The 17,238-nt window shown below is 45.7% G+C and overlaps 1 long non-coding RNA gene across 1 annotated transcript; it reads right to left on the bottom strand.

Moving 5' to 3' along the window:
* Positions 1-8,202: 8,202 nt before the first annotated feature.
* Positions 8,203-9,899, bottom strand: LOC146031034 (uncharacterized). The gene is made up of 3 exons (XR_014456517.1): positions 9,817-9,899; positions 8,482-8,652; positions 8,203-8,401 (listed from the first exon to the last, which is right to left on the bottom strand). It is a non-coding gene; the product is annotated as an uncharacterized LOC146031034 (long non-coding RNA).
* Between the last annotated feature and the right edge of the window lie 7,339 nt (positions 9,900-17,238).

Genomic DNA, 17,238 nt, shown 5'->3' with positions numbered 1-17,238 from the left:
GTAAAAATATGTATGATAAATACAGTATGGCTCTAAATGAGTTATTGGAGAGATTGTGCATTCTTGTGTGTGAGGAGATCTGCACTCTTCTGGCAAGTCAGAAGGAATCCTTTTATTCCTTGGATGCAGACTGTGCTGCAAAAATGGAAAAGCATGGTGGAACAGTGGCTAGCAGTATTATCTCACAGTGCTAGGGACATTAGTTTGAAATGCTCAAATTAATTTACCTGCTGTAGCCTCTACCAAATCACAAGACATTGGAGATAAGACTGTAGGCAGAGATGAATTGCATTGGAGGTGACAGAAGGAGATTCTAGGGTGCTAGTGGAGGTAATAGGGCCGCCAACAGGGGGGGTGCCCTGGGTACAGCTGTCCTGGGCCCCGGCCTCTGGAGGGGCCTGGGCAGCTGCCCACAGTGGTGCCACCCCCCCCGGCACCCCCCTCTCCCTCCCGGTGGCTCCCCTGCCAGGCACGCACAGTGCAGCCTGCAGAGCGCCGAGGCTAGGACATAGAGAGGCTCGGCGCTCTGCAGGCTTCAGTGTGCACTCTGGACCTGACGGTGGAGGCTGAAGGAGCCGGAGGGCGATTCTGTGTGATGGTAAGGAATGGTAATTGGGAGGCAGGGTGCTGGCAGGCACGGGCAGGAGGGGGCACGCGCGGGGGGGTGGACAAGGATGTAGCGCTGTGCTGCTGGGGGCTCGGACTGTAGGTCAGTCCTGGGCCCCAACAGTATTAGTGGTGACCCTGGTGGAGGTAATAGGGCAGTGAACAAATAATGGCCTTTGGACTGGCCCCAAGTGATTGACACAGCATTTTCAGTGTAATGAGGATTTTGCCAGGCTAGAAACATGTTGGTGTTTTGTTTGGTGTGTGGCCAAGGCGGTTTCTACCCTTGACAAAACATTATGCGGCATCCCTTATATAGTATCGACCCTTAAGATTGCCACACTATCTGTTTCTTGTCAGGGGTTGTCTCCTCATGCTACTGCTCCTACTGCTGCTGCCACCACCCCTACTGCTGCTTCCACCACCGCCGCCTCGGCCCCAGCAATACTGTTTACATCTGGCTTCTCCAACTTGCTCTGTCTGGTGAATGTCCCTCCCCAAATTTTGGGTGGGACATGCTCAACAGAACTCTAGGAGCCTGACCGCATGCAACACCATCTGAGGAAGAGACCGTGGCCATGGCCGCAGGTGCCATGTAAATTGCATGGCTCATCTGGCCCTAGAAACGACTGGGTGTGGCTTCTGCTGGATTGATATGATAACATTAAAATAACTCATGAAGGGCCAGATGTACTAAGCTTAAAAAGTCATAAAATGGATGTGATAACATTGAAATAAGTCATGAAGGGCCAGATGTACAAAGCTTAAAAAGTGATAAAATGGAGACTGAATGGAGAAGTCCTACCTGTTATACAGTAGGCTGTTCAAACCCAGCCTGTAACATGGCAGGTAGGACCTGATGGGTTAATGCTTTATCAATCTCCATTTTATCACTTTTATGCTTAGTACATCTCGTCCAAAATGAGAAATATTTTCTTAAAAAGATGAGAAATAAAAGCTATTAAAATTGCTATTAAAAATGTAGCAAAGAAGGTGGAAATCTATGCATATTGGATGTGTTAAATGACATTAAGGCTAGGCTGCATGCCATTAACAATTTTGTGGGGTAGATTTATTAAGCTCGGTGAAGTGATGAAGTGTCTGGTTTTTATCACCGGCCAGTCAGCTCCTACCTGTCATTTTTCAAAGCAAGCCTGTAACTTCACAGTTAGGAGCTGATTGGCGAGTGATAAAAACCAGACACTTTATCACATCACCGAACTAAAAATTCTTTACGGATAAGGGCATTCAGTATGTGTTACAGCCATAGCCTATTGGCAGAACCTGAGGTGTCAGCAGTGTGCGATAAAGGTCAGTCCACATGATGAAAAACTTAATCAGCCTGGTTGGTTTATTAACCAGCAGATATCAGGAAACTTTGTAACCAAGCATGTACAGTGGTATGAGACAGATTAAGCAAAGAGCTGCAGAGGTAATGCAGGTGGTATGCAGAGCAGGAGTAGCACATAGCTGGGTATGCTGAGAACAACAATCAGAGGTAGCACAGTATAGTTGTAATGCCTCCACAGTTTCTAGTTTAGACTCAGTCACTCAAGTGAAAGTCTTGTCACTATGGAGGGCATACAGAAAAGACTTGGGGAGATGACAAAATAGCACACTTGGGATCTGGTTCAGAGACGATGACGACAGTGACATAAATCCAGAAATTACTTGCATGTAGCAAAGGGAGACAGCGCAGAACACTCCCCTTCTAAGAAATTTTTATTTCAAAATTTTGAGTTTTAATTGAAAGTCCTTCTTACTCTACATGGCATTCTGAACACCTCTTCTTCTCTTTCACATCTAGTGCTCACCTCCATTCATTGGATGCAATGCTTTCCCTACACCAACTGTGCTGCCAATTTCCTACACAAACAGCAAGGGTTTCCTATCAGAGATTTGCCACTGGCATTTTATGATCACAAAAAAAGATGTTACTATTTGCCTTAGCTCTTCCTCCTCATTCAAATTCTATACCACTACAGCTGATCCATCTGGTCCGTTCCTGTTGAGTAATATTAATGGTTATCCAATCAACTTTACTAATCTATACATACTAAATGTGGTCCAGGGTACTTGGCTAAGTTCAGTGTCCACTGTCACCTCTGCTGTTTGTTCTTATTATGGAACTTCTTGCACCCATACATCTCCTTCATCCAAACATGTCAGGTATAGAGCCAAACTAAGGTGCAAAACAATGGGCCAAAACATGTTAACAGGTGATCTGTTGGGTCCCTAATACTAAGGTTTAAGTCCAAAGCACTGGACCCTGGAGACCTGCACAAGCCACCAGCTCCAGGGCATCACTATCATTTGGTTAAAGTGTTAAAGTGTTAAAAGCTGTTACATTAATAAGAGAATCATCAGCTATGTGTGGAGACTGATACAAAGGTGAGAGGTGATAATTATGATTTCAAAAAGTTATGGACCTACCAGATGAAGTAACCTGGTGGGTCCACAAGTCTAAGGATCAAGGGCCTTATTCTAGTTCACTCTTTCTGACAAAATCCTTCTTAGATGGACAAAACAATGGCCCTCATTCAGGTTCAGGCGCTCGCATGCACATTCGCAAGCACTCTTGCGGGAAAAACCACACGCACGCATCGGGCGAAGGCACGCCTACAGCGCTTGCGAAATCATTCGCACGCAACCATACAAGTAAGGGGGGTGGTCTTTCGCTGTGCGTACGTGTAACTGGTCGCACGCGCCCACACATTTGCGCACGCACACTCACCTCTAGCTGCTAACGAACATGCTCTACTCCCCAAATGTTAGCAAACCAAATACTAGTATGCACGCAGCAAACATCCACGCACACAATTAAATCACATCACCCTCCTCAATCATTTCCATGTGCTGGATACAATCATCAACTTTGCAAGCAAATTACATTGACACAATAGAGCTGAATCTAATCATGTTTCCTCATTATCTAAAGTGGCTTCCCTAATAAGTAGCAAAAGGAACATACTACTTATCCCTCAGTACATTTATATTTAATATGTTTACATGTGTAACTGTAATAAATGCCTATGACTACCCACAAATGTGTTGTTTATGTGTATGTGTTAAGTTATGGCCTTAATTATGGTGTTCCTATATTTTACTATGTCAACCTACCCAGATGTGATGTGTGAAGTGTTACTGTAAGTACTTCAATCATTCATGCATCTCGACTATGTGTTGATTCCACATACAGGCCACATTATTACGCAAGCAACATTGCTAACACTTTCCTTTTAATTTGCTATATAACTGACACTACACATCTGTATGTACCTGTTGTTAGTACCATTCTTACATATTGGTCCGAAATAAAACGCACACAAATTCCCAAACAAGTTAAACTGCCACTTTACTTGCCAAACTTTTTTGGGTATAATTAACATAACGTCAACATAAATAAAATAAACATTAAAATTAAATCAGCTCTTGCAGACGCTCCAAGAGAATGGCCAAATAAATTAAAGTGAGCTGTATTTCCAAAAATACTTCGCCCACGGGCTCCTGTTGCTGATCAGTGTCTGTGGGGAATGGAAACAGAACAGTATAAATATTATATCATATACATAAAGTATTTTGGTACTCTTTACCTAGAAGGGCGCCAGCGATTGAAATCGCGGGCGTCGGGGGTAAAAATCGCGGTGATCGCGGTCATCACGGGCATCGCGGGTAAATCGGGATGGCCGCGATGCCCGCGATGACCGCGATCACCGCGATTTTCCCATAGGGAACAATGTTAAAACGGCAGATTGACCGCGATTTTACTGTTAAATGCCTCAATGGACCCGATTTGGGGCCAAATAGGCCAAATTAACCCTTAAATGTCCCCCCAAATTTTTAACGCCACCCCACGATCCACGCCAACCCGAAGCGTGGCGAGCGCAGCGAGCCCGCGAGGGGCGTCGGTACGCGTCCTCCGACCTTTTCATGCCCTACTATCCACTAGGGCGTGGTGTGAGAATATAATAGTGTGGCGAGCGCAGCGAGCCACCGAGCCCGAAGCGTGGCGAGCGCAGCGAGCCCCGCGAGGGGACGCGGATACCTTCACAGGTAGACGCGTCCCCTCGCGGGCTTCACAGGTGTCCGCGTCGCCACGGACACCTGTGAAGCCCGCGAGGGGACGCGCATAACTGTGAAGGTATCCGCGTCCCCTCGCCACGCTTCGGGCTCGGTGGCTCGCTACGCTCGCCACACTATTATATTCTCACACCACGCCCTAGTGGATAGTAGGGCATGAAAAAGTCGGAGGACGCGTACCGCCGCCCCTCGCGGGCTCGCTGCGCTCGCCACGCTTCGGGTTGGCGTGGATCGTGGGGTGGCGTTAAAAATTTGGGGGGACATTTAAGGGTTAATGGGCTCTGTGGCCCATTTAACATTGATTCCTATGGCCAAATCGGGTGGATTGAGCCATTTAACAGTAAAATCGGGTCCATCGCGCCTTTTAACATTGATTCCTATGGGAAATCGGGAGCATCGCGTCGCGGGCATCGCGGGTACATTTATGGCCGGCCGCGACGCGACCGACACGATTTCCATGTTTAACATGGGTTTCAATGGGAAATCGCGGGCATCGCGTCGGTCGCGTCGCGGCCATACATAAATGTACCCGCGATGCACGCGACGGGCGCCCTTCTAGGTAAAGAGTACCAGTATTTTTGTATGTTAAGATATGATTAGTTTTCCAGTGAATGGTGAAGGCCACATACATTTACACCTACATTGAAGAAGGGGCTGCTGTGGACATGCTCCTAACTACTATGATGTGTCCACACACATACATTTTACATACCAGCAAACTTAGCATTAATGTAGGCTGCATCACAATTGGGTTCTTTTAGCTGGTGGAATTGCATCAAACCTCAGAAGGGACATGTGCTCCTGTTTTCGGCTGCTGTCATTTTGTAACATTTACCACACATTATTGTTCAAGTTGTTTGTCATTGCTGTACAATGTATGGCCCTTCTGCTTTTTTACTACTGCATGCCTCAGCATGGCCTGTCATCGAATTAAGTAGTCAATATGGAAATGTGTGTAGCACATCATGCTGGAAACTACACTTCTGAAGCAGCTTGGCCCACATAAATAGCACACCACTACTCAATATACAATATAGAATGAGTTGACGCTATAGATTTTAAGCTTTCAAGCAGGCCCCAGCAACCTTTTGTCTGTCTTGGATTTGGCTGTGTTTCCTATCAATGTTTAAATTGTGAAGCACACTGGATGGTGCTGCATTGCACATGAATCTTATTGTTTATCATTTTTTTGACATAGTCACTGTTATGTGTGGGCAATTACTGAAGGTGTGAGGCCTGTCTGCACACAATTTATGTTTCAAGGGGCACTTGGATTCTGGAGGTGAACACCCCACAGGTCAGGGTTGCACTGCAGTGATTGTGTTGACTGAAAAATGATTTTGCCTGCACATATGTGTGTGTTGTGATTGGTAATTAGTAGCTCTTTGTGTAAAGACATTAGGCACATATATTACTTACGGATGCCAGTCCCATCCTGCTCACTGTTGGATGGTGACATGATGGTGGAATATGGGCTTAAAAGGAGGGATGAGGCTGGAATGGGATTTGGGGTAATGGTGATGGGTTGTGTTGGTGATTGGTAGGGGTTGGGGGTGTGTGGTGGGGAGTAGTAGGGGGGAGCAAAAGGGGGTAGTGGTGGGTTGGTGGGGGATAGGGTGTTGGAGGGGGAATGGGAGGTGGAGGGGGGTGGGGAATGGGAGGGGGATGGGGTGTTGGAGGGGGAATGGGAGGTGGAGGGGGGTGGGGAATGGGAGGGGGATGGGGTGTTGGAGGGGGAATGGGAGGTGGAGGGGGGTGGGGAATGGGAGGGGGATGGGGTGTTGGAGGGGGGAATGGGAGGTGGAGGGGGGTGGGGAATGGGAGGGGGGTGGGGTGTTGGAGGGGGAATGGGAGGTGGAGGGGGGTAGGGAATGGGAGGGGGGTGGGGTGTTGGAGGGGGAATGGGAGGTGGAGGGGGGTAGGGAATGGGAGGGGGGTGGGGTGTTGGAGGGGGAATGGGAGGTGGAGGGGGGTGGGGAATGGGAGGGGGGTGGGGTGTTGGAGGGGGAATGGGAGGTGGAGGGGGGTGGGGAATGGGAGGGGGGTGGGGTGTTGGAGGGGGAATGGGAGGTGGAGGGGGGTGGGGAATGGGAGGGGGATGGGGTGTTGGAGGGGGAATGGGAGGTGGAGGGGGGTGGGGAATGGGAGGGGGATGGGGTGTTGGAGGGGGAATGGGAGGTGGAGGGGGGTGGGGAATGGGAGGGGGGTGGGTTAGATGAGTTGCTGTTGGATCTGGTCCTGCTGGTGGGCTCCTCTTCCTCCTGGGTTTGGGCCCGTGCCCTTTCCACCTCTGCCTGGTGTGCCCTGGCTCTTGCTGCAATGTCAGTGATGGGTCAGTGGTCATTCAAGGTGGATGAATAGGAAAGGGAAATGGAAACTACAATTAGTCATGTGATCTGCATACACACTTGAGGCTTCTTTCATTGTCTAACTTTCAAACACAATCCAATAAAGCGACACACCTCACCCATATACACTGTTCACCACACAAAAACACCCATCTATACCCATATACACCCATATTGGCCCATATACACACTCACCATATATACACACAGAACACAATTCACCAAATTGCAAAAGTAACATTAACTACAGATATATACTTCCAGATACCCACGCACAGAGAAACATTCTTTTATACTTTACAAACACATGCGTACATTTTGCCATAAATACATATACTTACATCGGCGGATGTACCCGCGGATACGTGATAGCAGCTCCGGCTGCCGGCGCCGCAAGTCCGACCACCGGCGTTCGAGTTGGCCGATATTACGGAGTACTCCCGTAGTCAAATATATTCTGCGGCGGGCAGCATTGTATGCCCGCCGCTTCTCCGCATTAGAGATATAAGGTGCCGTGGGCCCCAGCCGCTGATCCATTACCTGGACCAGGGCGAGGAGCTCGCGTTTGCGGAAGGGTGGTGCCCTGCTAGTTGCCATATTGGGTGTGGCGCAGTTATTAATTGCAGGTGCCTATATAAGTGTGGGTGATCAGTGATTGGTCAGAAATCTGTGTCTTTTGCTGATAACTTTATTAGGCCATTTCAAATTGACAGAATGTATGCGAATCACAATTTTCGCAATACCTTCGGATATGCCCAGGCGAACATACACTTATGCATTCAAATGACACGCCCTTTCTATATGGCATATGGCCAAATATGCAACCACTACTACAGTATGCGTTCATACACATAACCGCACACGAAATTCAGGTGTGTAATGTACACCTGTGATGACATTTGTAATTGCATGTTACACAAAGTTGTTATATTGAACCCCCATAATCTATTTGTGACACCTAGTACAGCTTTCAATTACTCATCATTTCACCTTGTACAACCATGCAAACATGTAACATGATCCATACTGTATATAAAGAATACTCGTCACAAATATCTCTCAACAAGTGTCATCTGAAAACATACATATCTGTTATCTCGGGTATTCTCACACCATCACTATCACTACTAGTATAGTCCTATCACTATCAGTACTATACTGACCCACACAGACACAAGTGAAAATTCAAAACTTTATTGTGCACAACCCTATTTGTCACATCTCCAAACTGTCACTAGTGCAAACATAGCAGCTACATTAGTTTTTAAGCAGGTTCAGCAATGGGAACACACAGCAAGCAGCATCCCTTAGGTGCACTGGAACATCCCGCAGCATTGCCACAAATGCGTGTCTTCTCTGTGTTGCACCTGGAAAGGATAGAAAGAATAGCCATTAGAGTGAGTTCTAAACGACATATACTTGTCTTTGATGACACACACATACACACCAACACATCTGCTGACACACACATCCTCCATTTTGTGCAATAATATTGACATTCCATCTGGCCAGCAGATCACAACCCTGCCTGCCCTTCAGTTTGTGTGCCAGCATCCTGGTTGTGGCTAGTGGTGGCCTCTGGGGATGGTGTGTTGGACAATCTGCTTGATGAGTTCAGCTACAAGGATAGGGAAATTTACCACATTATTTAATACACATTCCAATACATACATCGAAGATATTGTAACAGAACAACATCACATATATTTTGGTTCATGTAATCACACATCTGATCTGGAAATATGTTTTAACAAGAATTACATGGTTCATCCACATAAATGTTCTGCGGGAATGTGGGTAGTACTTGTAAATATGGTGTCAAACACTGTTATTCAACCTACCTGAAAAAACGTGACACCACAGAGTCACGCAGGGCGTACCCACGCACATTTTGTGGGTGTCTGTAGCGGCAGGGGGCACCGTCGTGTGGCTCAGGTGGATGGACTTCCTCCGCAGGGAAGGGGACCGATCTCGTTACAGCTATGTTGTGTAGAAAACAACACAACCCCACAATCTTTGCCACCATGGCTGGCGCATACTGGAGGTCACCACCAGTGCGATGGAGCACACGAAATCTGCCCTTCAGGAGGCCAATGGTGCGCTCCACCACTTGCCTGGTGGCGACATGGGCCGTATTGTATGACTCCTGTGGGCCTGGAGTGGGGGAGCTGTAAGGAGTTAGGAGCCAGGGCGTACAAGGGTAACCGGAGTCACCCAAAATCCACATGTCACGTCCTTCCAGCTCTTTTAATCTTTGCCAGATCCTGGTTTGACGGATGACATAGGAGTCATGGCCACTTCCCGGAAAGTTGGAGTTAAAGGCCAGGATCTCAAGGGATGGCCCACACACCACCATCACGTTCAGGGAATGGAACATCTTCCGATTACGGAAGATGTGCTCAGTACGTGATGGTGGTACAAAGGGTACATGTGTCCCATCCACAACACCTATCACATTAGGGAAACCTGCAAGGTGGTGAAATTGCAGTTTTACCCTATCCAGAGAGTCCTGGTCAAATGGCATGGCCATGAAGTGGCCCTTGCGTCGAAACATGGCCGACATTACACGCCTCAGGATCCTACTGAAAGTAGGTTGGGAAACTCCTGCAAGCACTGCCACCACTTGCTGGAAAGACCCTGAGGCGCAGAAATGCAACACCGCCAGCCACTGTATGAGAGGCGGAATTGCTGTTGGGAGCCGGTGACAACTTTCCAGACCACTCTCTATTAATGAGAGAGTGTCTAGGATCACATGCGGTGGTAACCGGTACCTAGTTTGTACCTCATCATCAGGCATCCCAAAGAGGGTCACACGTGTGCGGAATATTTTAGCACGCCCCAGCCTCCTTCCTCGAAGAGGTTGAGCCAAACGTTGGTCCAGTTGCCACACACCCACATGTATGGCGACCACTTGACTCTGTAAAGACAAATGGAACAAATTTAGTGACAGGAACCACAAACACATACACACAAACGCACACACCACAAGCAACATAACACATACGGGCAAAGGATGGCTGAATAGATCCATATATGACCACAGTCCTGTAAAAGGGGATGTGTACACCAAAAGCCATTAACACACACGCTTACATGATATTACAATGTCATTAGGTCACAATACACACAATGAAACTAGCAAATAAGTTAGCAAGCACATGAAATTTAGCATGCAGAAAGAAGTTGCCCTTAGTATGAAGATAAAGGTTCTGTAAAGAGTAATTTACCTTATGAGACAGCAGAAACACCACAAATGATACACCAGTAGCTGGCCAAATCAAATATCCTAATGGTAAAGTGATGCTATTAAATATCACATTAAAATAGGTGACAGAACCATACAATCACTACCAAAACACCTGTTCACACATGCATTGTAACATACATATGGATATCTCTGTATGCATTGCAGACATTACAAAAAGTATTAATCATTACTAGCTAAATGTAGCAACATTCAAAGTGCAAATATGTGGCCACTAAACTTACCCTCTGGTACAATGCGTTCTGCTCCTGCAAAACCGCCACCGTCAACAAACATATAGGATAGCAAGTGTGGGTAAACGGGACAATCTGCTCTTTTATAGGCACACAGCATGTGTTTGGCGTTCTCGGGCAAAACTATGCGCTCGTGAGCAAATAACAAAAAATGGCATGGATTGTGAAGAGTACACACCTATTGTATCAAAGATAGCACACACATGCATTCAACATTCCACACATGTCATGCACATAATAACAGTGACATATGAGAGTGCACTGCAAACTAAACTTATAGCCATTATGCTAGACCATGACCAACAACACCAGGTTTTACCTGCTACCGCAGGTGTGGACGTGCTAGCGCAGGTGTGTCTTTCGTGCTTGCGAAAACACACTCCAGACCACAACTATAAATGGCCACATAAACACATGACACATTTACAAGGTGAATGACTTCTGAATCAGAAGGAGAGGTCACCTCTGACCACGAGGCTATTATAGAGAGACTAACTTCCATCACTGCAAGGCTGATGGAGAGGAGCAGACGTGAGGAGGGTGAAAGGGCAGCAGCAACACAGCCTGTAATTGCAAGCAGTTTGCCATCAACCCAAGCACACTCCGTGGGTGATGGAGTGGCAGCCCAAACTCCAGCTGCATGTCCAGGACCAAGCAATGTTGGGAGTATGGATGTGGCAAGCAGAAGCCGAAACACACCCTTTTCAAAGGTGGAGCTGGGCATTTTAGTGCCAAGAGCACGTGACCTGATTGAATTTGGCCCGAAAAAAATGACCCCCAACACCAAAGACAAGCTGTGGAAAGAGATCACTGATGAAATTAATAAGGTGTCCCATCAGGCTCGGGATTGGCAGCATGTTAAGCGCAGGCAAGTGTGTTTTGCTGTATGTGCAAATTATTACAGAGGTATTCTATAAATATTAGACATTTGGACAACAGTGTGCACCTGTTAACACTGTACTGAGTGAAGATGACAAGGTGTTTGTGATGTAATATATAAATATATAATGTAGTACATGTGTAGTAATTCAATATGTGCAGCCCTTCCCAATTGCGGTCCTTCAGATTTTGAGGAAGTACACATCCCAGCATGGCTTGCTTCAGCATGGCCACATAGCAAAAGTTATGCTACGCATCCTGGGATGTGTACTTCGTCCACATCTGGAGGCCCGCAATTGCACAGGCCTTAATATGTGCCACCATCACAATGTAGAATTTGTGAAACGTAGTATAAAAGGTCTACCATTTGTACTGGCTCACATTGAAGCATGTGATTCCTAACACACTTGTGCTTGATACACATGATTACATCTGAAATATCTGTTTCATATGTCCATATGTATGTTTTGAACATCGGCAGGTGGCAGGATTACAAATCCCGGCTAAAGAGAAAGCTGTCTGAGCGTTGGAAAGCTAGCCAGAAAACTGGGGGGGGACATTTGCCCGAACACCTACAGCTCACACCTCTAGATGAGTTGGCACAAGAGTGCATTACCATGGAGGAGATACAAGGGGTGTCGACAATGGACAGCGAACTGCAGGGGGATGAGTTTGGGGCTGAGCTAGGAGGTAAATGTTTTTTATTAATGATAACTTATTTGTATAAGGGTGAATGTGATGAAACTGATATTTTCTCCTTGCTTGACAGATAGAAATACTGAAGTTGAGACTTCTGCACCTCAAACACCTCCAAGCAATGCTGCCGACGGCACAGCACCAGTGGACAGGGCTAACCTGGAGCAGGTGCTGGGTGACATCCGTCAACAGGGACGCACAACTGTGGAAGGGCAGGCCCAGATGCTGCAGGTGATGTCCACCATTGCAGAATGCCTTCAGGGCATCCACCATGAGATGAAGCGCCTCAACGACCATCGCGACACACAAACATCAGCCCCTCAGGGTACACCAGCAGCTTCTGCCCCACCTGGGGAAGGTCAAAATCAACCCCCAATAACCATCAGACGCAGGTCTGGTCGACCCACAAAAGGTGGTATCCCAAAACGAGGCCGAAAATAATTTTATTGTGTGTTGTGATATAATTTGGCATTAAAAAAATTCACTTTTTATTGTATCTTGCATATGCAATAAAAATTATGATTACAATTAACATGTGTGACATGTGTTGTGTTGCAAAGGAAGTATCTGATATCTATGTTGCATGTGAGGTGACACATGTCGACTAATGTTCACAGGGGCAACATGCTAAATATAGCAGAGTAGAAATGACAATAGTGGTGGTATGTTACATAAGGCAAATTTATAAGGGTGGGATTTGTTTGGTTTTAGCGCATTGGTTTGGTCAAAATAACTTTAGCAACAGAAGAAGTTTGTAACTGCTAACACTTGATTGCTGGTGGTATGCAATCAGAAGTTGTGCTGAGGTAATTGTCTCATGAAATCAACCATGTATTGGTGTCAATAGTGTGCAGGTGCCATTGATTTACCCATTGATTTAGCCATTTTGTGTGTGTGTTTGCTCCGTACGAATGAGCACATTACAAGGAGCAAGGAGTGCGAAACGAAAAACCTGCTTTGAGCTGGCGAAAAGTTTTGCGTTGGAGGGGAACAATCCCTCTTGCACTCATGCGAAAGCACTCCCACCACTCATAGTGAACGCCCATGTGTACGCCCACTTTTGCTCATTATAATGGTCGCGCCCATGCTAACGCCCACTGCACGCCTACTACCGATGAACTCGTTCGCACGGAGAAATCTCCGCGAAAGTTTGCTTGCGAGCATTTTTTCATGACATTGCACATGCGCATTGCGCTTGCTGCACATGCGCAGTGGGGGTTGCCGGGTGAAACGTGTGAATTCGCATGCGTACGCGCCAATGTGAATAAGGGCCAATGTGCACTGCACGGGGGGCAGATATAAAATGTATCTAAAAGAATTAGATTTGGGTGAGTTATTTTGTTTCTGTTCAGGGAAAATATTGGCTGCTTTATTTTTACACTGCAATATAGATCTCACTTTGAAGTAAAACCCCACCCAAATCTAATTCTCTCTGCACAAGTAACATCTACCCCACCTGCAGTGCACATGGTTTTGTCCATCTAAGAAGGATTTTGTCAGAAAGAGTGAACTAGAATAAGGCCCCAAGTCCAGCCAAAATGAAGCTAAGCACCTGCATTTTGTTTTTTTTCTTGTATAGAACTACAAGTCTCAGTCAATGTTTAGAATTAGGGTATACAGTCCAAGCCCCCTCCCACCAAAGGCACAATACACTTTACTGTGTCATTCCAACAGGTAGTAATTCTTCCCTAGCAAGACTGATGGAAAGTCTGTCCCCCCCCCCCCCCCCCCCCCCCCCCCCCCCCCAAGGCGGCGATTCCCCTCTTTGGAAATGACATCTCACCCATTGGTTTGCACATTTTTTAATCAATTGATTGCTTTATTATTGAATTTATGCTGCATTTTTTATTGTAAAAGAAAACAAATAGACATTCAAATGCCTAATCGGACAGCAATTGGAGTTCTCGGAACACTACACTTTTGTACAGTACAGCATCTAAAGAGTGTATTGGCTGCTAAACGCCTGATAGGTTTCCATGCTGCACAGCAATTAACTTCACCCTGGGGCACAGCGCACAATCTCAGGTACTTTGGGTTTTAATTAGTTACTTACAGTTCTAAATTGAAATTTAGCCATTAACTGAATGAAAATGAACAGTGATCTACAGAATAAGAGTATCCACTGAAATATATCTTACACCCAACACACCAGTGGTTAAGGCTAGGGATGGTTAAACACTTGTATACCAAGTATGTTCTATACATAACTGCACTTACTGTACATATCTGGAAGTATGTTTAGCTAATTTGTATGAATAAATTACTTGAAATGCTGAATATTTAATAATCGTTTTTGGAAATACTTGTTAGAGATTGGGATGCATCAGACGTTTCACTACAACAAATGCTGTCTAAAAAAAAAGTCTGAAAAACTTATTGGATTAGCTATTTGCATACTAATTTAGAAGAATTAATCAGGCAAGAGGGGAGAATTAGGAACAAAGTAAATCAATTTTTGCTGCCACAACTGAAATAAGAAACTTAAAGACTACGGGTAAGAATAATAAAATACAAATTAAATGCAGAGTGGAATAATATAGAAAAAAGCAAACTAAAAAAAAAGGACAAAAAAAAAAACAAATATAAAATTGATGATATAAGGAACCTTGCTAAGAAATAATAATGCTTGTGTTTCCCATATTAGTCAGAGCTTGTCCTCATATGTTTCAGTGCAATGTAGTCACACGGATTTTAGCCTTTTTTCATACAGCCTACCAAAATGCTATGTTTTTTTTTTTTTTACCAACCATACAGTAGTACTAGGGATGCCAATCCCGGGGCATTTTTTCAATCCCGGGAATTGGGATTGAAAAATGCTCAATCCTGGGATTCCTGGGATCCCGGGATTGGCATCCCGCCCCTGTCCCCCACTTACTTTAGTGCGGTGGAGCGGGGCTGGCAGCAGCTGTCCCCCATGAGTGGTGGAGCGGGGCTTGCGGCGGCTGTCCCCCATGAGTGGTGGAGCGGGACAGGTGGTGGCTGCGACGCCGGATGGAGAGGAATGCTGTCACTGTGTGTGGCCATGAGCGTGTTCTGGCGCCGGAGGTGCAGCGCTGCGGCCTGCGCAGCGTGACCCATAGGTCACGCTGTGCAGGCCACAGCGCTGTACCTCCGGCGCTGAAACCCGCTCGCCACCCCTCCCCTCCAGTCAGTGTCACGGAACAAGTGAGTTCAGAAGTGACAGGGCAGAATGACCGTAATCCTCTCCCCGTCTGACCTCTCTCGGCCGTATCCCACGTCGGTAACAGCCGGGCAGCGTCTGAGCGTGTGCTCAGACGCTGCCCGGCAATAGACTGTACAATCCCGAAATCCCGGGATTGGATAGTCCAATCCCGGGATTGAAATCCCGGACATTTTGGGGCCAAATCCCGGGATCCCGCCGATCCCGTTCCCGGGATTGGCCACCCTTAGTAGTACTGTGTGTAGTAAGAATCAATAAAACCATAGTATGCATGTAGTAAGTGTGTAGTATACATGCAGTAAGTACTGTATGTAGTAAATATAAACCAAGTCATAGTATTGAACAGTACGTACATAGTTATCAAGTATTTAGTATGAAGTTAGAATAGACAAATTAATCAATAACTCATTCAAATGCAATATATTTGGGAGCACAAGAGGAAAGCAGAAGTGGGGAGGTTTGTAAACCACCTGGGATTAAATGTAATAGCCTTTGAATTGTAGAAACAAGAGCAACTTCTATTTATTAGATTTAAAGCAGAAATTAGATAGCTAAAACCAGGTTAGTTAAGTTGTTAAACTAACTGAAACTTCTAATGACTACCATATCTTTCTGCACTTGTGCGGGTGACTAGAAATCATGGGCCATCTGTCGCTCTTTCCTTCCTGTTTACTATTTGTGTATCAAACCGGTTTACAGTTACATTACTAATTCTATAGTAAAGAGGTAATATTATTCCTAAACCTTTCTCATGCATTTCCAGGGTGAGAAACTGCAGCACATCTATTTACATAGCAAAGTAATGAACTACCCCCTATTTTACATTCAATTAAAAAACAACTTATTTTTTAAATACTGGACTCTAGATAAAATCTTAAAAATTGTCTTCTACTAATTATTCTTACTATTGCAAAAAAAATTATTATTTCATACTGGACTAAGAAGTGTTCCCCTTCTATATCAGAAGTTAAACAATAGCTGATTCAATTGTACTTTGACAGAAAATCCGCTATACCTGACATCGGTAAAACTGCTGAGAAATTTTACCAAAAGTGGAAAACTTTTATCAATACGTTGGATGCGACAAAACAAAATCATATACTTAAACTATATGACAATACAGATGGAGTGGGGCTTGTCTTTGCAGGGGATGGCGATGGTTACGCCAGCCACCATCCCCGCCACCCACCATCTGTATCTGCGAAAGGGGATGCGAGTGCACGAGATGCGCGCGTGTCCCGTTCCGACCGCTTCCCCTGGGTCCCTGCCGGCTTGTCGGCGGTCACCCGGGGTCCCCACCGCCACCCCGCACCCCCCCCCCCCTAACCCTGTCCGTCTCCCTGAAGCGGAGACGGACAGGTTCCTCTCGCCCCGCCGCACGGAAACTGAGACGCGCGTGAAACGCACGCTCGTCTCAGTCAGATGGAGAGCCGGGCTGTTGGCGGATCGCCAGCGGTGACAGTCTGGCGATTCGCCAGCAAGAGGGAGTCCGGCTCCATCTATACTTGCTCAGACAAATAGCTAAATCTGTTAATCTGTTTCCTAATAACTCCCTAGATTTGTATGTTCATTAACATTTAAATGATTTAAGATGCTATAGAGGCCCACCTTCAGGTTTTCTAATTCCTAAAGAATCTCTCCTTTTATCTTCTTTCTCTTGTGATTCCTCTTTACCTATTGGCCTTTTCCTTTATTTCTTTACTTTTTAAGTTTATGTTGTTGTAATTATTACTTTTATATGTACAAAGATTTGTCTTTTCTCTTCTTAATTGTGCTCATTCTTATATATTTAAATGTTGTTATACTAGTATTTTTAACTATTTTCTATACTGAGTATCCAAATAAAAGGATTTATTTTTAAAAACCCAACTTGTTTTTTAACTCCTACTCTTCCTTTTCCTTCTCAAACTTTACCTCCTCCTCTCACATTGCAGTTAGAAGGACTGAGAC

Source organism: Crinia signifera, chromosome 1, assembly GCF_055691185.1.
Source record: "Crinia signifera chromosome 1, ASM5569118v1, whole genome shotgun sequence".
Lineage (NCBI taxonomy): Eukaryota > Metazoa > Chordata > Amphibia > Anura > Myobatrachidae > Crinia > Crinia signifera.
This window is presented reverse-complemented; position numbering and strand designations above follow the sequence as displayed.